We start from the raw sequence: 19710 nt of genomic DNA on the forward strand, positions 1-19710 counted from the left end.
GTGTTCTTGGCATTAGTATTAAGTCAAAAAAAGCTCTTGCACTTTTGAAGTTCTGCTGGGAGGCATGAGTGTCTGAGTTGGGTAGAATAAACTATTACTATATAACTTCAAGGTTGGAATGGTCCTTTAGTCACCATGGCATCCACCTGTGGTCTCAGTTCCAGATCTTGAAAAAGCTGTCCCAGGGCTCTGGTGCTACAGCCACTCCCAAACAACAGATGCGTTTGTAGTGTCCTGCTCAGTCAGCATCCCAGACGCTGCAGGTGAAGTCATCCTTGTATCTAGCAAGAAGGAGGCATTGGCTACTCTTGGAGAAGAATATAGATGTGATCCCACAGATGATGTCATGGGAGTAGGTCATGAGCTCCCTAGTCTGCATGGAGGTCAAACAGCCTGCACACAGCGTCATCTGAGCCAGTGGCAAAGGCATTGGCATTGAGAAGGAAACAGCATTGATGTGAGACTCATGAAAGGTCTGTCTGCACATCCCTTCTCAGACATCCCAGGGCTTGGCTGAACCATTGCAAGCACCAGAGACAATAGTCTGCAAAAAATAGACAGGTTCATGACATGTCCAGTGTGTCTAGTTAGTGTGGTTGTCTGTTGGCCTGTCTTCTTGATGTCCCACAGGACATATGTGACTGTCCAGGAACCAGCAACACAACAGGTAATTTGCATGTTCTTCCAGCTTCTGACCCTCACACTCATTCCATTAGGGAGTTCGGAACAGATGTTATCCAGGACACCACAGGCTGCATAATTCCCAGAAGGAGGGACTGCATAGGTCATGACCCAGGAAGAGCACAGGGGAATGGCATGGGCCTTGTTTGTGGTATAGCTGTCCCAGATGGTGAGTTTTACATTCTGAGAAGAACTGGCAATAGAGTCTGGAGTTTGTGTCACAGCACCTGGCATAAATCCTGGTCCGATGTCCTCTCAGTGTTCCTCTGGTCCACATCTGAATTATTCCCACTGGGCCACTCTTGCTTCTGATATGCAAGAGTCACATCTGCTCATGAGTTTTGAACATCTCTAATCTGGTTCTTTAGTTGCTCAGCTTTGCTGGTGGCTGGCCAAGCCCACTCAACTTTTTTTTTTTTTTTTGGTTTTTCCGAGACAGGGTTTCTCTGTATAGCCCTGGCTGTCCTGGAACTCACTCAATAGACCAGGCTGGCCTCGAACTCAGAATTCTGCCTGCCTCTGCCTCCCAGAGTGCTGGGATTACAGGAGTGCACCACCACTGCCCGGCAAGCCCACTCAACTTTAAGTCTTGGTGCTTTTGACATTCTATAGAATCCATGACTGTCTTCCGGAAGTGTTTCTGGTCTGGCCTCCCAGACATGTGAGTCTATCTCAGCCTCAGCCAGCCTGGCAGGTGACCATGCTGGAACACGCAGGCCTGGTCTTAGCACTCTCAGACTGCAGGCAGGAGTCAGTCCGCATGAAGACTGTTTTGTTCCTGGCCCCACTACCTTCAACACTGCCATCCTGTTTCCCCTACACAGACTTTCCTCTGTGTGCACCCCATTCACCCCTTAACTGGTTCTTTCGGAGGCTTCCAACACATTACTCTGGCTGACCGTTCCTGTCACCTCCAGAACTCTCTCTTCCCAACTGGCTCTTGTCTCCATCTGCCTCTTGTAACCACCATTTTACTTTTTTTTTCTTTTGCCATTTTACTTCTTAAAAAACATTTATTTGTTTTATGTATATAAGTATAGTATATGTAGTTGTCTCTTCAGACACATCAGAAGAGGGCATCAGATCCCATTACAGATCATTGTGAGATACCATGTGGTTGCTAGGAATTGAACTCAGAACCTCTGGAAGGGCAGTCAGTACTCTTTACTGCTGAGCCATCTCTCCAGCCCCCACTTCCCCCTTATGATTTATTTTATGTGTATGAGTACCCTATCTGCATGTACACCTGCATGCCAGAAGAGGACATCAGATCCCATTACAGATGGTTGTGAGCCATCAAGTGGTTGCTGGGAATTGAACGTAGAACCTCTGGAAGAGCAGTCAGTGCTTTTAACGGCTGAGCCATCTCTCCAGCTCCAATTTTGGTTATTTTTATCCTTTATTATCTTCTCTCATCCCACACTCCCAGCCCTGCTAAACACTTTGTCTTAGCCAGTGTTCTATTGCCTACAGCAACTCTTATAAAAGAGAACATTTGATTGGGGTTGGATTACAGCTTCAGAGGTTTAGTCCGTTATCATCATGGTGGGGAGTATGGCGGCAGCACAGAGACACGGTGCTGGAGAAGGAGCTAAGAATTTTATATCCAAATTTACAGACAGCAGAAAGAGGGAGACACTGGGCCTGGCTTTGATTTTTGAAACCTCAAAGGCTAAACCCCAGGGACATACTTCCTCCCAGGAGGCCACACCTCCTGATCCTTCTCAAGAAGTATCTCTCCCAGATGACTAAGCTTCCCATAGATGAGCCTATGGGGTCATCCTTATTCAAACCACCACATTCTGTTCCCTGAACCCCATAGACTTGCAACCACACCACAATGCAAAAAAAATGCATTCAGTCCGACTTCAAAAGTCCCATAGTCTATAACAGTCTCAACACTGTTAAAAGGAATCTCTCCCACTTCCTGCCTCTTCCCTCCTAACCATAACTGAGGATGAGATTATCCCCTGATTTACTTCAGTGCGTTGGCCTTTGTTTTTTTAGGAAGGCTATTGGTTTGAGGATGCTAATTTTGTTGAAAACGCTTATCAGCTCATTTGCTGTGAAACCTCTGGGTTCTCTTATACACAAAACCGTATCATAGGCAAATATAGATACTTTGCTTCTTTCTTTCCTATTTGCATGCCTTTTACTTCCTTCTGTTATCTTATTGCTGTAGCTAAGACTGCAAGCACTACATTGGATAGAAGTGAGTGGGGACACCTTCATCTTCTTCCTCCTCCTCTTCTTCTTGTCTTTATCATGATAGTGCATATAGATTTGTCAAATACATACATACATATATATATGTATATATATATATATAATTACTTTAAAATATGTTCTTTCTCTCCCTAGTCCCTTCAGGGTTTTTAGTGTGAAGGGATGTTGGATTTTGTCAAAGTCATTTTCTGCCTCTGTTGAGATGAACACGTGATGCCTACCTTTGAGTCCATTTATGTTTATTGATTTCCCTGTATTGAACCGTCTTTGCATGTCTGGAATGAAGCCACTTTGATTGGAGTAACTAATCTTTTTTGATGTGATGTTGAATCTGGTTTGTATTGAATTGAGTTTTTTGTTTGTTTGTTTTTTGTTTTTTGGGTTGTTTTTGTTTTTGTTTTTGCATCTATACCCACTGGTGAGATTTGCCTATCATTTTGTTTATTGTCTATTTATCTGGTTTTGGTATCTAAGTAAAAATGGCTTCCTAAAAAGAGTTTGGAGTGCTCCTTTCCTGTTTTTCAAAATTTAAATTTTATTTTTTTGTCAGTGTGGGGCGTGGGTGCACAAAAAAAAAGCCAGCGCACAGCTTTGGAGTCCTCCCCTTCCACCGTTATGTGGATTCTAGGAATCAAAGTCTGGTTGCTGGCACAACAAGGATCTTTATACTGTGAGTTATTTTACTGGTCCTCTTCCTTTTTAGTTTTATGGTATAACTTGATATTGTTATTTGTTCTTTTTTTTGAAGACCTGGTAGACTTTTTTACTGAATATATCTGGCCCTGGCTTTTTTTTTTTCCATTTGGGAGATTTTAAAAAGTTATTACTGCAATCTTGTCTTGCTTGTTATACATCTTTGGTATCATTGGTGAGGTCACATCCATCTAGAAAGCCATATACTTCTGTTAGACCTTCCAGTTTCAATGCATATAAATCTTAAAACATGTCCTTATTGTTTTCTGAATCTCCTGTGATGAGATCTCCTTATTCTCAGATTTTGTAGGTTTGTGTCTTACCTACCTTTCTTCTGGTTAATTGACAGAGGGTTTTCCAGTCTTTTCTTTTTAAAGAATCAGTTCTTTGCTTCATTGAGTTCTTATGTTTATTTCATTAATTTCTGCCACAATCTTACTCACACCTTGAGATTTCTGATGACATTCTAGGTCTGTGGTAAGCACATGTCTTGCAAGAGTGAGCCCTTGGGCCATGCCCACTCCAGGAGGGGGGTGGGGGGGGAGAAGAGGATGAGCAACAATAAAAGAAAAGTACAATGCTTATCCTTTGTGACTGGATAATTGTATTTCCCTTAGTATAATGCCCTGGAAGTTCCTGCACGTAATGTCATGAGTCAGAACTCCCCTCTTTAAGTGTTCAGTAATAGCTGGGCAGTGGTGGCACATGTCTTTATTCTGCACTCAGGAAGCAACTCAGGTAGCTCTCTGAGTGTGAGGCCTGCCTGGTTTACAGAAAGAGTTCCCGAAAAGTCAGGGATGCATAAGGAAACCATGTCTTGAAAACAAAACAAAACCAAAAATCCAAAACAAACACACAGAAGGGTGCTAGAGAGATGGCTCAGTGGTTATGAGCACTAACTGCACATCCAGAGGACCTGGGTTCAATTTCCCCAGCACCCACATGGTGACTCACAACTCCTGACACCTTCACACAGACACACATGCAGGCAAAACACCAATGCTCATAAAATAAAAATATATAAATTATAAATGCTGAATAATATCCCACTGTGGCTGTGCCACATCTGCCTCCTACACCCCTGCTGGGGAATGCTGAGGTCATGCCTGTCTTTTGACAGTTGCAGAGTGTCACAATGAACATGACTGTATAGCCATCTCCTTGGCATGTACATACTACCCACAGGCTAAACTGTGGAGTCGCATGACTCCGTATTTGATTTCAGAAGAACAGCCAATGTTTTAAACAGCCGCTGCAGCAGTCTGTATTCCGAGCTCCTGAACCAGGAGTTCACACGTCTCCCCGTTCCCGCCAACACTTGTTACCTTTTAGGTTTCCTGTTGTGTTTTCTGTAGGTTTTATTTGCATTTTCCCGATGCCTGGTGGTGTTAAGCATATCTTTCTATGTTTTCTAGGCCACCTGAGTATCTTCTGTGGAGAAAGGTCTCTTCAAGTCCTTAAAACAAGACAGGGAAGACTACAGAAGGGGACAGGAAGGGAAAGGAGCCTGAGTCTAGAGTCTAGTTGAGGTCTCTTACTGGCACTTTAACATTGGTGTATGGAATCAGCATAGAAACACTGTTTCTTCCTGACATTATGTGTTAACAGAGTGAACAAGCATGAGGCCAAGTGTCTATGAGGCCCTGAGGTCTATTCCACTCCCAGATGGTCTTTGGAAACCTCAAATTTTGTTCAGAGTGATGGAGACCTAATAATAGTGGTCCAGCTCTTCGGAAACCATCCCGGGATCCCATCTGGGTTCCTTAGCAACCCTTTGAAAACAAAGCCTCAAAATTCATCAGGCTGGGAGATATTGTAAAGACAATGTGCAGAGAGGGGGGAGCTGTCTTTGAGAGCCCCCTACCCATGTGCTTGGCTTCATTGTTCCCTCCGAGCTCCTCTCTCTCTCTCTCTCTCTCTCTCTCTCTCTCTCTCTCTCTCTCTCTATATATATATATATATATATATATATATATATATATATATATATATATATATATATATATATATATATATTTGTTTTGTTTTATTGTATTGGGTTTTTTCGAGACAGGGGTTTCTCTGTATAATCCTGGCTGTCCTGGAACTCACTCTGTAGACCAGGCTGGCCTCCAACTCAGAAATCTGCCTGCCTCTGCCTCCCAGAGTGCTGGGATTACAGGCATGCGCCACCACCGCCCAGTTCACAAGCTCCTCTATGTTAACCCCTGCTCCTAAATCTATTAAATGCCTTTGTGTAAACTCCAAATCTGCTTCACACTGGCTTGTCCTGAAATTCTTTTCTGTGACAGAGACAAGGATCTGGTTTCACCCAAGTAGAAGTCTTTAAAAAGAACTCTTCAGGCTGCTGGGGGTGCCAGCGCAGAGCTGTGTCTCTGCTCCTGTCACTGCTGACACCCTGCCTACTTTGTTGTTCGGTTGGTGGCCTGGATCTTCTTGTCTTACCAGATTCTCACTGATGTGTACTGTTTCCTCCTTGATCACAGAAAGAGAACTGAGGCTCGGGGGCAGAGCACCTTGGTACCCCTGCAGAAGCCTTACGTGTGCCAGCATCCTGGATGTGCCTTCCTACAGATGCTTCTTCCTGGCAAGCGCTCTGCATCTGTGGTTACTGCCTAGAGAGTCCAGCGAAGTGGACATGAAGGGAACAAGGACTGACAGGATGTGAAAGGGCCTCAGTCCACACTGGACACACTAAAACCAAGTTCCCAGCACAAAGGAGATTTAGCTGACCCAGGGGGACATGGGGCAGGGAAAAAGGGACGAAGACAGGAGACTGAGGATGGGAGAAAAGAGGAAAGGAGCAAAGGAAGGAGAGGAGGGAAGGAAGGAAGGAGGGAAGGGATGTTTTCCTGGGAGGGACAAAGGATTGCCTCTGGGTAGAGAAAAGGCAGACATTGCCTGTGGGGAAATGGCAGTTTATAATGGGAAAGAGATGAGTTTGTTTTGATTGGGCATGTTAATTAAGGTGGCCAAAAGGGAGACTTTGACTGCTGGACTTCAATACTTTGATAGCTGAACCTTGGTGCTCAGCCTCAGGAGGAGGGATCAGCCAAATAAGGAAATAGACTTCTGTAGGTAGGTTTAGGAATGTAATTAGCCTAGCAAGAAGTAGGGAATGGGGAGGGGCAAGACTTGCCAGAGCTGCTTGACACACCCTGGTCCACCAGAGCCCTTCAGTCCCACCTTTTCGTTTTACTATTGGGTCATTAGGGGTTGGGTAAGTGGGTGCTGTTCTCTCTGGCTGCCTCCTGCGCACATTGGGGTGTTGTTATTAGGAAACCCAAGGAAGCTGGACTGTTGGCCAAGGTCAGGAAGGGCAGGCTGTTTACTTGTTGTCCAGGCTCTGTGGTACCATCTGAGGTAGTCTGTGAGACTAGACCATGGTGTAGACTTTGAGGAAAGGGCTGGGGCTGGCTAGTTGCTGGAGCAGTTTGTAGTTGATTTAACATCAGCTGCGACCCATAGACTAAAGGCAGAAGTAAAGTCTATCTTTAAGAAGTTTAGGGGAAAATTTTTAGCATGGATATACATCTGAAACTTTTAGGTTTATGGTCCTAATTCTTGGGGGATGGGAGTCTTGAGACCAGGGAGAGGGGGGAGAGACCCTGCTCTCCCTTGCCTGTGAGGGACAAAGGACTGCCTCTGGATAGAGAAAAAACAGACATGGTCTGTAGGCAAATGGAAGTTTATAAAAGAAAGGGGAAACCCTGAGTTAGGATGAGGTGTTTAATTTTAATTGGGCATGTTAATTAGGGCAGCCAAAGGGGGCTTTTGATTGCTAGACTTCAAGACTTTGAGAGCTGGACCCTGGTGGTCAGCCTCAGGAGAAGGAGGGGACTGGTTAAATAGGGGAACAGACCTTGGTGGGTGGATTTAGGAACGTAATCTAATGGGTTTTAGCAAGGCAGAGAGATGGAGGAAGGGTAAGATCTGCCAGAGCCATGTCTGCCATGCCTACCAGAGCCCTTCAGGATGCCTGCGGTGGGAGCTTACACTCAAGAAAACACAAAGACATTGAGTTGGGAGGGTCCTTTGTTTCCTGGGCAGTGTGAAATGAGTGTGTGTGTGTGTGTGTGTGCAAGCATGTGCGCAGTTTGAATGAAAATGGCCCCCACAGAGTCATAGGGAGTGGCATTATTTTATTGCTGGTGTGGCCTTGTTGGAGGAAAGGTGTCACTGGACGTGGGCTTTGAAGTTTCAAGTGCTCAAGCCAGGCCCAGTGTCACCCTCTCTTTTCGCTGCCTGTGATCCAGATGTGGAACTCTCAGGGACCCCTCCAGTGCCGTGTCTGCCTGTGCCACCATGCTTCCCATCATGACAAGAATGGACTAAGCCTCTGACCTGTAACCCAGCCCCAATCTCATTTATAAAAGTGGTTATGGTCATGGTATCTCTTCCCAGCAATAGAGATGCTGACTAGGACAGAAGTGGGGACTGGGGACTGGACTATTGCTGTGATAGGCCTGACTGTGCTTTGGGGAGGAGGAGTGTGGTCTTTGAGACTTTGGATTAGAAAAGCTGTTGAATGCTTTAAATGGGGGTTAATGGAGCACCCTAGCAGGAGCATGGAAAAGCAGAGGTGCTGAGGGTGAGCTGAACTGTGGGGGCCTGGCTCAGGGGGTTTTCAGAGGAGAAGAATATCTGTGTGTGGCCTAGAGAGTGTTCTTGTGCTGTTTTGAATAAGAATGTGGCTGCCTTCTGCCTTTGACCTTGGGCTCTAGTGGACCAGCTGAAACTCCCAGAATTCTAACGAGAGTAGAGGCCAAGGAAATCTGAAGGGTGGGCCTTGGTGGGTGGGCCACTGGGAGTGATGGACGCCTGGGAGGCGTGTGGCGCTGGATGGGTGCCTGCAGCAGGAATACCATCCCGGGTATCAGCAACCTCCCAGACAGGGAACTGGGTAACACGCAGTTGAACCATATGGGTCTTCCCTCCATGTAAGAAGAGAAAGGGGCCAAGGCTGGGGATGGGGAAGGTGTCCTAGGAACAGGGCACTGAAACAAGGACCCTGGTCTCATCTAAAGCAGTGGGGAGTCGGTATTATAGGGTAAGGCTGGCCAGAATGTGCCTCCCAGCAGCCATGTCGGAAGAGGATGAGCTCGAGGGGAGAGAGGGAAGGTAGAGGGACCAGGGCCTCTCAGAGTGACAGCCCAGGGGATGGAGGTGAGCAAAGGTGGCATTGTTGGCAAGGCTCTTGCTGGAAGGGCAGAGGATAGGGTTTGCTGAGCCTTCCTGGACCACAGCAGACCCATGGTCATCAGGTCCTCCTCTCTAGGCCAGCTTATGGAGTAGCTTCTTCACCCAGGGAAGCCTGGGGTTGGCACAGCCTTTTCCATGACTGACGGTTATCAAACTGGAAGAGATGTGAAGGAGAAAGGTGTGGCATTAGCAGGCTCCTTGCTGAAAGTGTGGCCCTTGCAGCCGCCCATCAGGATTGCTTTCTAGTTTTGCTCCTTGTTGCAACTCAGCTAATGTCCCTAGGTCCTGGTTTATACATCTGTAAAATGGGGCTGACAGCCCCACTCAGCTGCATGATACTATCTGGATATGTACTGACCTGCTCAAGAAAGGAGACAGTACTAAGGGCTATAGCACATAGTAGGTGCTATAGAGAATTGTGTCAGAAGATGGCCCCAGCTTTTTACATTGGTTTTTTTTTCTTTGTGTGTGTGTGTGTGTGTGAGAGAGAGAGAGAGGGGGGGGGTGTATGTGCACATGCATGTAGAGACCAGAGGTCAACGTAGAGTGTCTCCCTCATTTGCTATCCATCTTATTTTGAAATACAGTTCCCTGAACTTGAAGTTCTCCAATTCTGGTTGGCCAGCAAGGCTGAGAGATCTTCCTATCTTTGCTTCCCTGGGGAGTTTAGGCACATGATGCCACATCTGGCTTTTATTTTATTTTATTTTTTGCATGACAGCTAAGGATCCGAACTTGGGTCTTTACGCCTGCCTGGTCACCAAACATTTTACTAACTGAGCAGTTTCCCATCCCCCTTTATTCCCCTTTACGACTCTATGTGTCCCCTGCCCCTGTGCTCCCTGCTGCCTTGTGCTCCCTGCCTCATGCCCCTGTGCTCCCTGCCTCATGCCCCTGTACTCCCTACCTCATGCCCCTGTGCTCCCTGCCTCATGCCCCCGTGCTCCCTGCCTCATGCCCCTGTGCTCCCTGCCTCATGCCCCTGTGCTCCCTACCTCATGCCCCCGTGCTCCCTGCCTCATGCCCCTGTACTCCCTACCTCATGCCCCCGTGCTTCCTGCCTCATGCCCCTGTGCTCCCTGCCTCATGCCCCTGTGCTCCCTACCTCATGCCCCTGTGCTCCCTGACTCATGCACCTGTGCTCCCTGTCCCTGTTCTACCCACAGATGTAAAGAAATTTGCTGACTAGAAGGAGTAAAATATGTCCGGGGTTGGGACTGGACTGTGACTTTGAAGAGCATCCCTTCCAGGCCTCTTTGAGAGTCCCAGAGCATCCAGTGGAGAAATAGGTTTGCCCGTGATGGTAGGGGTAACTGTCAATTGACAGTATCTAGGACCCCTCAGGGAGACCTCTGGGCGTGCCTGTGGGGATTATCTTATTTTGAGTGATGTGAGAAGACCCCTCTTAACTGTGGTGGGGCTATTCCCTGGGCAGTAGCTCCTGGATGGTGTAAAGTGCAGAGAACAAGGATGAAGGTTTGCACTCATCCCTTGGTTTCCTGAGCGTGGACGACAGGTGACGAGCGGCTTTAAGTTGCTGGTGCCTCGACTTCCCTGCCGTGATGCCCTGCACCTTGAACTGTGCACTCGAACACAATCTTTCTTTCCTAAGTCATTCTTGCCAGAAGTCAGTCATTTCTCACAGCAATTAGAAAAGGAACTAAGACACACCCAACAAGTGTGCCCCAAGGGACACCTGAAGCAAGTGCCAGGCCAGCCCTGGGCACTAAGGCTAAAGTCAGCAAGGTGGGTCCAGGCTGGTTGGTGGTGGGGCCTCTGCTCCCATATTCGCTGCTTCCTAAGAGTCCAGCCATATAGCTGAGACCCTGACCACTAGTGAGCAGAACCTGAGGAAAATAGCAGCACCGATCCTGTCTGTTTTGTTTTGTTTTGCTTTGTTTGACACAAGATCTCACCACGCATTCCTGGCTATCCAGAAACTCACTATGCAGACCAGGCTGGCCTCAAACTCATGGAGAGCCACCTTCCTCTGCCTCCTGAGTGCTGGGATTAAAGGTGTGAGCCACCATGACCAGCCTGAGTTTGTCTTCTTAGGGCAGTTTGCACAAGGCCGGTGCATCTGTCTTTCCATCTGTCAAGCCATAGTCTTTCTAGAGTCAATGGATCACTAGAGTCTGAACTTTACTGAGTATCTCCTATCAGGCCATGAGCTCTGTGACTTCGTTGTAGCTGCCCTGTGATGCTAAAGAGACCCCTAAGCTCATGACTCCTCCTCAGTGTGCAAGGAAACCTGACTACAGTTGCTGCACAGGGCTGTGTCTACTTAAAGGCTTATGTGCCCGATGCTCAGTATGCAATGCTTCTATATCTGAGTCTTCCGAGGTGTGGAAGAAACTGGACAAAGACAGAGGAGTCACAAGCGAAGACTTTGCTCCTGCTGCAGCCTGGGAAACCTTGTCCCACGCTTTTCTTTACTGAGCCTGCTTTCCTTGCCCTTTGTTGAGTCTAGGCTGTGATCCCTTTGCTAAGCCTGAGTCCTTTTCCCTCTCCTGAGCCTGGGTCCCTTTTTCTTTGCTGAGCCTGCATTCCCTTCTTTTTGCTAGGCCTAGATCCCCTTCCCTTACCTCAGCCTGGGTCTCACCTGCGAAATGGGGGTAACCTCCTTGTAGAACTGCTTTAAAGACTGAATGAGTCACATGGATAGGATTCAGAATGGCCTGGGCTCATGGTGTCAACTCTCAATAGTATGGCTCAGATTAAAATGGCTACCTTGAAGAATTCCAGAGCACTGGGAGGACCCAGAATGTCTTGGCAGGGAGTGGCTCTAGGCATGTTGTTTGTACCACTACAACTACACTACTTCTCATCACCAATAGCCTGTGACTATGTACTGCCCACATGTCCATGCCAGGCTGGGGTGGTACCCATTTATTCAGCCTACATCCTCAGCTCTGTCATGTCACAGATGTTCAGTAATATCTATGGAATAATACCATCATTAATACCATCATTCTGGAATTCCGAAAACCCAAGCCTGCCTGGGTTGGATCTGGTCAAGCCTTCTTGAGCTGGAGTTTGACACATCTTGCCTACCCTTGGGCCACCCTTGTCAGGCCCATCCTCCAAGATTCTGAAGCCCCAGCTTCCTACTCACACAACGCCAGGCTTGCGGCAGCATTTTGATTTCGATGAGACCCCCTTCACTAAACGTGGTGGCAGTGGGCTACGGAAATAGTTGTAGCAGATACTGTTTCTCACATTGGCACCGTAGGGACCTAGAGGAAGGGTACCCAGGGCAGCACATTAGCTGGAGCACAGAGAGGCCAGTTTCAGCATTAGTTACAATCACAAGCTGACCTATAGAAAAGATTCTCTTCCACACTGATGGATATCTCCTAGGCCTCATGCGCCCCAGCCTGGGGAGTCTCTGAGATGTTACTAATGGCCTAGTATCTATGCTCTGGGACAGTGAGCTCGAGGAAGTGGATTCAGAAAGACTAAACAGGAACAGGCTTCTATATGGGTCCTGCAGCTCTGAACAAGAAAGACTCTCGTGCTCACCTTGGGTCAGTCTGTGGGCAATAGCACAAGCTTCCCAGGAGCTTGTGGAATGCTCAGCCCTGTGGAAGACCCACCTACCCCCATGGAGGCAGCACAGCATTAGAGGTACATCTTCCTCTTCTCAGGGCCTCGGTGAGGCTACATCAGAGAGAGGAAGCCAAGCATCTGAGGTCATGCTGAGACCATAGCAGTCAGTATCAAGGTTCAGGCAGGTGACAGCCATGATGTAGACCTGGTTCAAGTCCCACTGTGTCTCTGACTGATTCTGGTCATCTGTCATCTCCAAGGCCCGTGGAAGAACACCAGTTCCATAGGGCTTTGCTACATGGAGGCTCCCCAGATACTGTGAGCAATAACTGATTGCTTGTAATTGCCTGATCCCCCACTGGGACCCCTCTCCTGCCCAGCCCAAAGCGACAGGAAAGAGGGGTCTGGATCTTGTATCTACCACAGGCTCCAGAGCAAACCTTGGGTATTGTGGGGGCAGAGCCAGCTTTTAAGAGAGGATTTACCTTTCCTGACTCAAGTCTGGTACCTTGCAGATTCTCCATCCATTCCCAGGGACCCTATATTTGAGCTGTCTGGACAGCAAGATTCCCCAGGTCTTGAATACCACCACCCCCGCATCAACTGGCAGACCCTAAAAGCCAAGCCTTCCTAGCAACCCCATTTATAAATTTGTACACCTGTAATAGAGCCAGCCCAGGGAAGTTCCAGAGCTAGCCCAACGCCACAGGGGCCAATGGCAGACTCACTCTGGGACTCTTCCCAGATTGTCCAGTGTCCACCCTCCTATTCCCCAGCCTCACCTGCATCAGAGATCTGAATCGCCACAGCAAGAAGGACGAGCACCACCAGGACTGAGACTTTCAGGGTGGACATGATGTATGTATGTATCCTAGTCAGGTGTGTAATGGCCAGAGGACAGGCAGGTCTGATACTTAAGCTCTCTCTCCACCCACTAGCTCAGCCATCTCTTAGTCATTACTGAGCCTGACATTCATGTGTGAAAGATGAAGTCCCACTTCCCCCACGCTGGGAGGATCCAAAGGTGGGGAACTACTCAGAGGGGACTGCCACTCTTCCAAACTGCAAGTCTCCAGAGACTTGTAAAGTCCCTTTAGCGGATGTTTGTTCTATGACCTCAGCCATGTTGCTAGGGGTCGTGGCGAGGACCTTGGTAGGGATGGAGAAGCTGGGCAAAGCCCACCTCAGTGGCCATTGGCACATGGCCAACAGACAAGAACAAACTGTATCTAGATTTGGGACTTTCTTAATACCTCAAGGCTGGGCATCAGTCTCATTTCAAGGGTGGAGGCCCGGAGCATTTTGGGTCAGCCTCTTGGTCCCATAACCTGACTCTTGTGGGGTCTTTCAGTGGACAGCCTCACCGGCTCAGAGCAGGCTGCCCCTAGGCTTGCACAGAGGCTGCAGGGTCTCAGTCTTTACTTACCGTCTTCATTTCTCCCTCTTGCAGTCCCAATGATACAACACTGTGTGCAATGCAGTCCAGCTCTGCCTCCTGTGTGGACGCAGGCAGATTAGCTTCTCCATGCTGCGCCAACAGATTCAGGTCTCCATGCTGCAAACCAGAGTGAAGTGTGCAAACTCAGAGCTCCACGTGGCCCTCTACTTTAAAGCGATGCTGGGCCTCCCCATTAACCTGACAATGGAAACCAGACTCCTGGCTAGGACCTTCAGGGCCTCTTTTCCAAAATTATTCACCACAGTCAGAGGAACCACGCCACACTACTTTATGGTTCCTCAAAGAGATCTTTGGCCTGACGCTGACTGTATTTCCACTTTCTGCTTCTCTACTGCAGAAATTCCTACTCATGCATCAAGACTGTTGGAAATGTCACTTCTTTGGTAAGCCCACCTACTCAGGAATTTACACTCTCCAAGTGCCTGGATTGCGGCCCAGGAAGAGACTTTCTCCTAAGCTCTTCTCATAAGCACAGGGGAGCTGGTCCCCTCCCTATCCTTCTCAGTATTGAGCCTGTTGAGTTGCCCGCCTGCTGGCTGGCTGTGTGCCCCAGGTTCCCAGTTTTGTGAGCTGTCATCCATGCTGGGGTGGGCTTTGGTGATGCAGCTGTCTTTGAGTTATTGTTCTCCTATAAAGCATCCCTTCACCCATATTCCTGTAAGTAACCCCAATAAAATACATCCATACTTTGGTGCATCTATGGCCTCTCTATGGATGCAGGTCTATTCATCTCTATGCATAGAGACCTATGGATCTATGTATGCAGGTGTGAGTGCTTGCATGCATGCATGCATGCATGCATGCATGCATGTGTGTGCATGTGTGTATGTGTGTGTGCACATGTGCATGTGTATACACATACATATACATTTCAAAAGTTAGATGACTAGTTATGGTGCCATATACCTGTAATTCTAGCACTCAGAAGGCTGAGGCAGGAGGATCCCTGTGAGTTTGAGAGAAGCTCATGACCCTTATCTCAAAAACACAAAGCTAGGGTTGTGGAGCTGGTTCTGTGGAAAAAGTGCACATGCGTGAATACCGGAATCTTAGTCTCTCAGACCCACAAAGGTCAGACAGGTGACTATAATGTCAACCTCCACGAAGAGATGAGGAGTGGGGACAGAAGGGTCCCTGGAAGCTCTTAGTCTGACTCACAGTGATGAACAAGAAACCCTGTCTCAAGGTAGAAGCCAAATACCAAGCCTAATACTGACTCCTATCAAAGACCTTCCAAAGCCAAGTAGTGACACACTTGGAATCTCAACATCTGGGAGTGTGGGCTAGAAGGATCATCATGAGTTTGAGGCCAGCCTGGTCTAGATTAGGTCAGCATGGGCTAGATTTATATATCCTGCCTCAAAAAATAAAATGAAACCAAACAAAACAAAGACCTTCTAGAAATAATCAGAGAAATTTGAATACAGACTAATATTAGATGCTGTAGTATGTTAGAGTAGATTTGTTTTGTGCATTGAAGACTTCAGTGTGTGTTAGAGATGTTCTTGTTCCTAAGAGAGGCACACTGATGTATTTAGGAGTGAGAATCATGATTTTAGAGTTGGGGAGAAAATGTATGGTGTTAGATATAATATGGGTACATGACACCTGTGGCTATAGCATCAATTACATACCTGTGCACACGTAATAATATAGAGAGAGTACAGTGTATGCATATTTATAAAAACAGATGCATGTGTAAGATGTCTCTTTCTCTCTGTGTGTTTGTGTTTGTGTGTGTGTGTGTGTGATGCTTATATTAATGTGCAAGTATGTGTTCAGAGAGGAAACAAAGCCAAAATGGCAAGTTGAAGTTACAACCAAGGGTAGGACTTGGTCATGAACATCTGCTTTTATTTAACAAAATCATAAAACAGGACTGGAGAGATGGCTCAGTGGTTAAGAGTGGTGACTGCTCTTCCAGAGGTCCTGAGTTCAAATCTCAGCAACCTCATGGTAGCTCATAACCATCTGTCATGGGCTCTAATGCTCTCTTCTGGAGTGTTGAAGAGAGTAATGGTGTACTCACATGCATAAAATAAATAAAATCTTTAAAAAAACCCATGAAGTAGGAGTGGGGTGTGTTGGCGCATGCCTTTAATCCCAGCATCACAGAGGTAGAGGCAGGTGGATCTCTGTGAGTTAGAGGGCAGCCTGGTCTACACAGTGAGTTCCAGGACAGCAAGGGCTATCCTGTCTAAAACAAACAATCACAGCAACATCAGAACCACAATGCAGAACCTGGTGGCATGTACTGGTCATCCCAGGTCCTTAGGAGGGTGAGGCAGGAACATTTCTCGAAGCCTGGGAGTTAAGAATCAGTCTGGACATCGTAGCAAGACTGCAGAGAGGATGCTGGGGAGATAACACGGTAGTAAAGTGCTTTCTGCACAAACCTGTGGATCCAAATTCAGGTCTCCAATCCCCTCATAAAAAGCCAGCTACAATGCCTGGGAAAGCCAGACAGGACTCAGGACACTGAGAACTTGCTGGCCGGCTGGTACAGTCTAGTGAAATCCAGAAACTCCAGGTTCAATGACAGACTGTGTCTCAAGAAATAAGGTGAGTGCTAGAGATGTGCCGGCTCAGCATTAAAAGTACATACTCTCCTGCAGAGGATCCGAGCTTGGTTCCTAACTTTCACATCTGGAGGCTCACAACCACCTATAAAACTCCACACCCGGGAGAGCGGGTGCCCTCTTCTGGCCTGTTTGGGCACTGCACCTACACTGAGACATACCTATACACATCATTTAAAATTTTAAATTACCTCTTAAAAAAAAAATAAGATAAAGAATGATGGAAGAAGCCACCTGGCATGGATCATAACCTCCACATGCACGTGTACACACACACACACATACACACACACACATACACACACACACATACACACACACATACACACACACATACACACACACATACACGCATACACACACACACATACACACACACACATACACACACACATACACACACACAAACACACACGCATACACACACACACACACACACACACACTCCAAAAGAAGAAGGGCTGGAAAGATGGCTCAGCAGTAAAAGCTTAGGCTCATAACCAAAACTATAAAAGGAGAAGAAGAAAGTGGGATAAGAGGGAAGAGGGAGGGAAGGAAAGAGAAAACAAGACAAGAAAGAAGGAAGGGAGGGAGGGGGGAGGGAGGGAGACAGGGAAGGAGCGGAGGGAAGAGAAGGAGGAATCATTCAATCAATGTGCGCCTAGCCTTTCTTCACCTACAATGAATCTTGGCTGCAGCCCTGGGCTCCACTGTCTCTCACAGTTTTTTGGTTCTCTGCTGGGTGGATGTACACAGATTCCTAGGCGGGCTAGGATAGAGGGCTAGGGAGGGAGGAGTGAACGCCTTTTGAAGCTGATTGGCTCAAAGGTGACATCGCTACTATAACGATATTTAATAGCAATTCCAACTGGGATGTAGTTTGGTTCTAGAATCGTCTCCAGTTGTCCCTGTCATCATGTGCTTGGTCCGCTGGCTGGTGGCACGTCTTTATGGCATATCCGGTTCTTAAGATGTGAGACCTGTTTGATGGGAGGTGGGCAGGCTGTGTAGCACACACCCCACCAGTATGTGCTGTCTGTCCACAGGCCCAAAGCAACAGGGCCAAAGGCTGACGAACCATCCAAAATGGCTAGCCAGAAAAAAACAAAACAAAACTGTTTTCTTTATTAATTGATTACTAGGGTTTCTGTTACAGTAACAGGTGCTGATTAGAGTGGTGCCAGACTAACTTTGTTCTATACCTTGTATCCATTATCTCAATATTTCCCCCAGGCAACATGTCGAAGGGGCTGGTGTTGGGCCCATTGCTCAGATGAGGAGACTGAGGCTCAGAGCGTAGCAGGGGACGCGTCAGAGCAGAGACAGTGACAAAAAGCCACATGTGGAGTCCAGCTCAGCCTGAGATCCCCCTGAATATCCAACCCTGACTCCCCCCAAAGGGGAAATAGGGTTCAGGGAAGAGGCAAGAAGCCTTCTGCCAAGGCCACTCTAGGAAAGCCTAGATTTGATCCCAGGTTTTGGGGGACTACTTTTTAATTGATATTTTTCTTTTATTAGTTTTAAGATGTATTCTTATTTTTAAGACTAAGAAAATGTGGATGCATGCTTGTCTGTGTGTGTAGGTGTGTACACATCAGTCAGGTACCCACAGAGGCCAGGGAACATTGGATGTCCTGGGAACTGAACTCAGGTCTCCCGAAAGAGTCGCATGCACTCTTAACTCCGGATTTATCTCTCCAGCTCATAGGTATTTGGCACATTTAGTGTGAGTGTGTGTGTGTGTGTGTGTGTGTGTGTGTGCAAGCATGTGCACAGTTTGAATGAAAATGGTCCCCACAGAGTCATAGCGAGTGGCATTATTTTATTGCTGGTGTGGCCTTGTTGTAGGAAAGGTGTCACTGGATGTAGGCTTTGAAGTTTCAAGTGCTCAAGCCAGGCCCAGTGTCACCCTCTCTTTTCGCTGCCTGTGGATCCAGATGCAGAACTCTCAGGGACCCCTCCAGTGCCATGTCTGCCTGTGTGCCTCCATGCTTCTCACCATGACAAGAATGGACTAAACCTCCGACCTGTAACCCAGCCACAATCTCATTTATAAGAGTGGTTATGGTCATGGTATCTTTTCCCAGCAATAGAGATGCTGACTAGGACAGAAGTGGGGACTGGGGACTGGACTATTGCTGTGATAGGCCTGACCGTGCTTTGGGGAGGAGGAGTGTGGTCTTTGAGACTTTGGATTAGAAAAGCTGTTGAATGCTTTAAATGGGGGTTAATGGAGCACCCTAGCAGGAGCATGGAAAAGCAGAGGTGCTGAGGGTGAGCTGAACTGTGGGGGCCTGGCTCAGGGGTTTTCAGAGGAGAAGAATATCTGTGTGTGGCCTAGAGAGTGTTCTTGTGCTGTTTTGAATAAGAATGTGGCTGCCTTCTGCCTTTGTCCAGAAAAATCTGACTGAGGCTAAATTGAAGACAGGAAATCTCAGAACAGCCTGGTATGAACTCTACCACGCGGTTAGTAGTGGTCACTCTTACGCAGATCTATAATGAAGAGGAGCAAATCGAGCAAGGAAAATTACAAAATGTACAGTCTGAGGAGAAAGGGGAACCAGGAAGTGAAATGGAACTAAGTCCTGTGTTCAAGGAGATACACGGATTGAAAAAAAAAAAAAAAGATGATCAGTGGTTAAGAGCATTGACTACTCTCCTAAAGGTCCTGAGTTCAAATCCCAGCAATCACATGGTGGCTCACAACCATCTGTAATGAAATCTGATGCCCTCTTCTGGTGCTGTCTGAAGACAGCTACAGCATACTTAGCTATAACAATAAATAAATCTTTAAGCAGGAGAGAGCAGAGGTCCTGAACTAAAATTCCCAGCAACCACATGATGGGTCACAATCATCAGTACAGCTACAGTGTATTCGTATACATAAAATAAATAAATAAATCATTTTTTAAAAAAAGCTTGATGCTAAGTGGAATAAAGGGAGTGGTAACTTCAGGACAAGATCCCAGCTAGTGCAAAGAAATTAAAGAAAAGTTTAGAGCCAGCTGTGGTGACACACACCTTTAATGCCAGCACTCTGGAGGCAGAGGCAGGTGGATCTCTGGAGTTCAAGGCCAGCCTGGTCTACAGAGTGAATTCCAGGACAGCCTAGCTTAGGCAGCGAAGGAAACATTTAAAAACAGAGAAAGTTGGTAAAAATATATCTGATTGAGGGGGCCATGTTCCAGCCCCAGCAAGCAGCAGAACTTGGCAGCTTTAGCCACACGGTTCTGGCTTTAGAGTCCAGGATACAAGAAAGGGAGATTATAAAATCTCCCTCAGCCACTAAGGAAATCCAGCAATGACACACAGCACAAGAGG

General features: G+C 47.2%; 1 pseudogene; it reads right to left on the reverse strand.

Moving 5' to 3' along the window:
• Positions 1 to 238: 238 nt before the first annotated feature.
• Positions 239 to 4968, reverse strand: LOC127672135 (guanine nucleotide-binding protein G(I)/G(S)/G(T) subunit beta-1-like; annotated as a pseudogene).
• Positions 4969 to 19710: the final 14742 nt, after the last annotated feature.

The sequence above is a fragment of the Apodemus sylvaticus genome, chromosome 21 (genome assembly GCF_947179515.1).
Source record: "Apodemus sylvaticus chromosome 21, mApoSyl1.1, whole genome shotgun sequence".
Lineage (NCBI taxonomy): Eukaryota > Metazoa > Chordata > Mammalia > Rodentia > Muridae > Apodemus > Apodemus sylvaticus.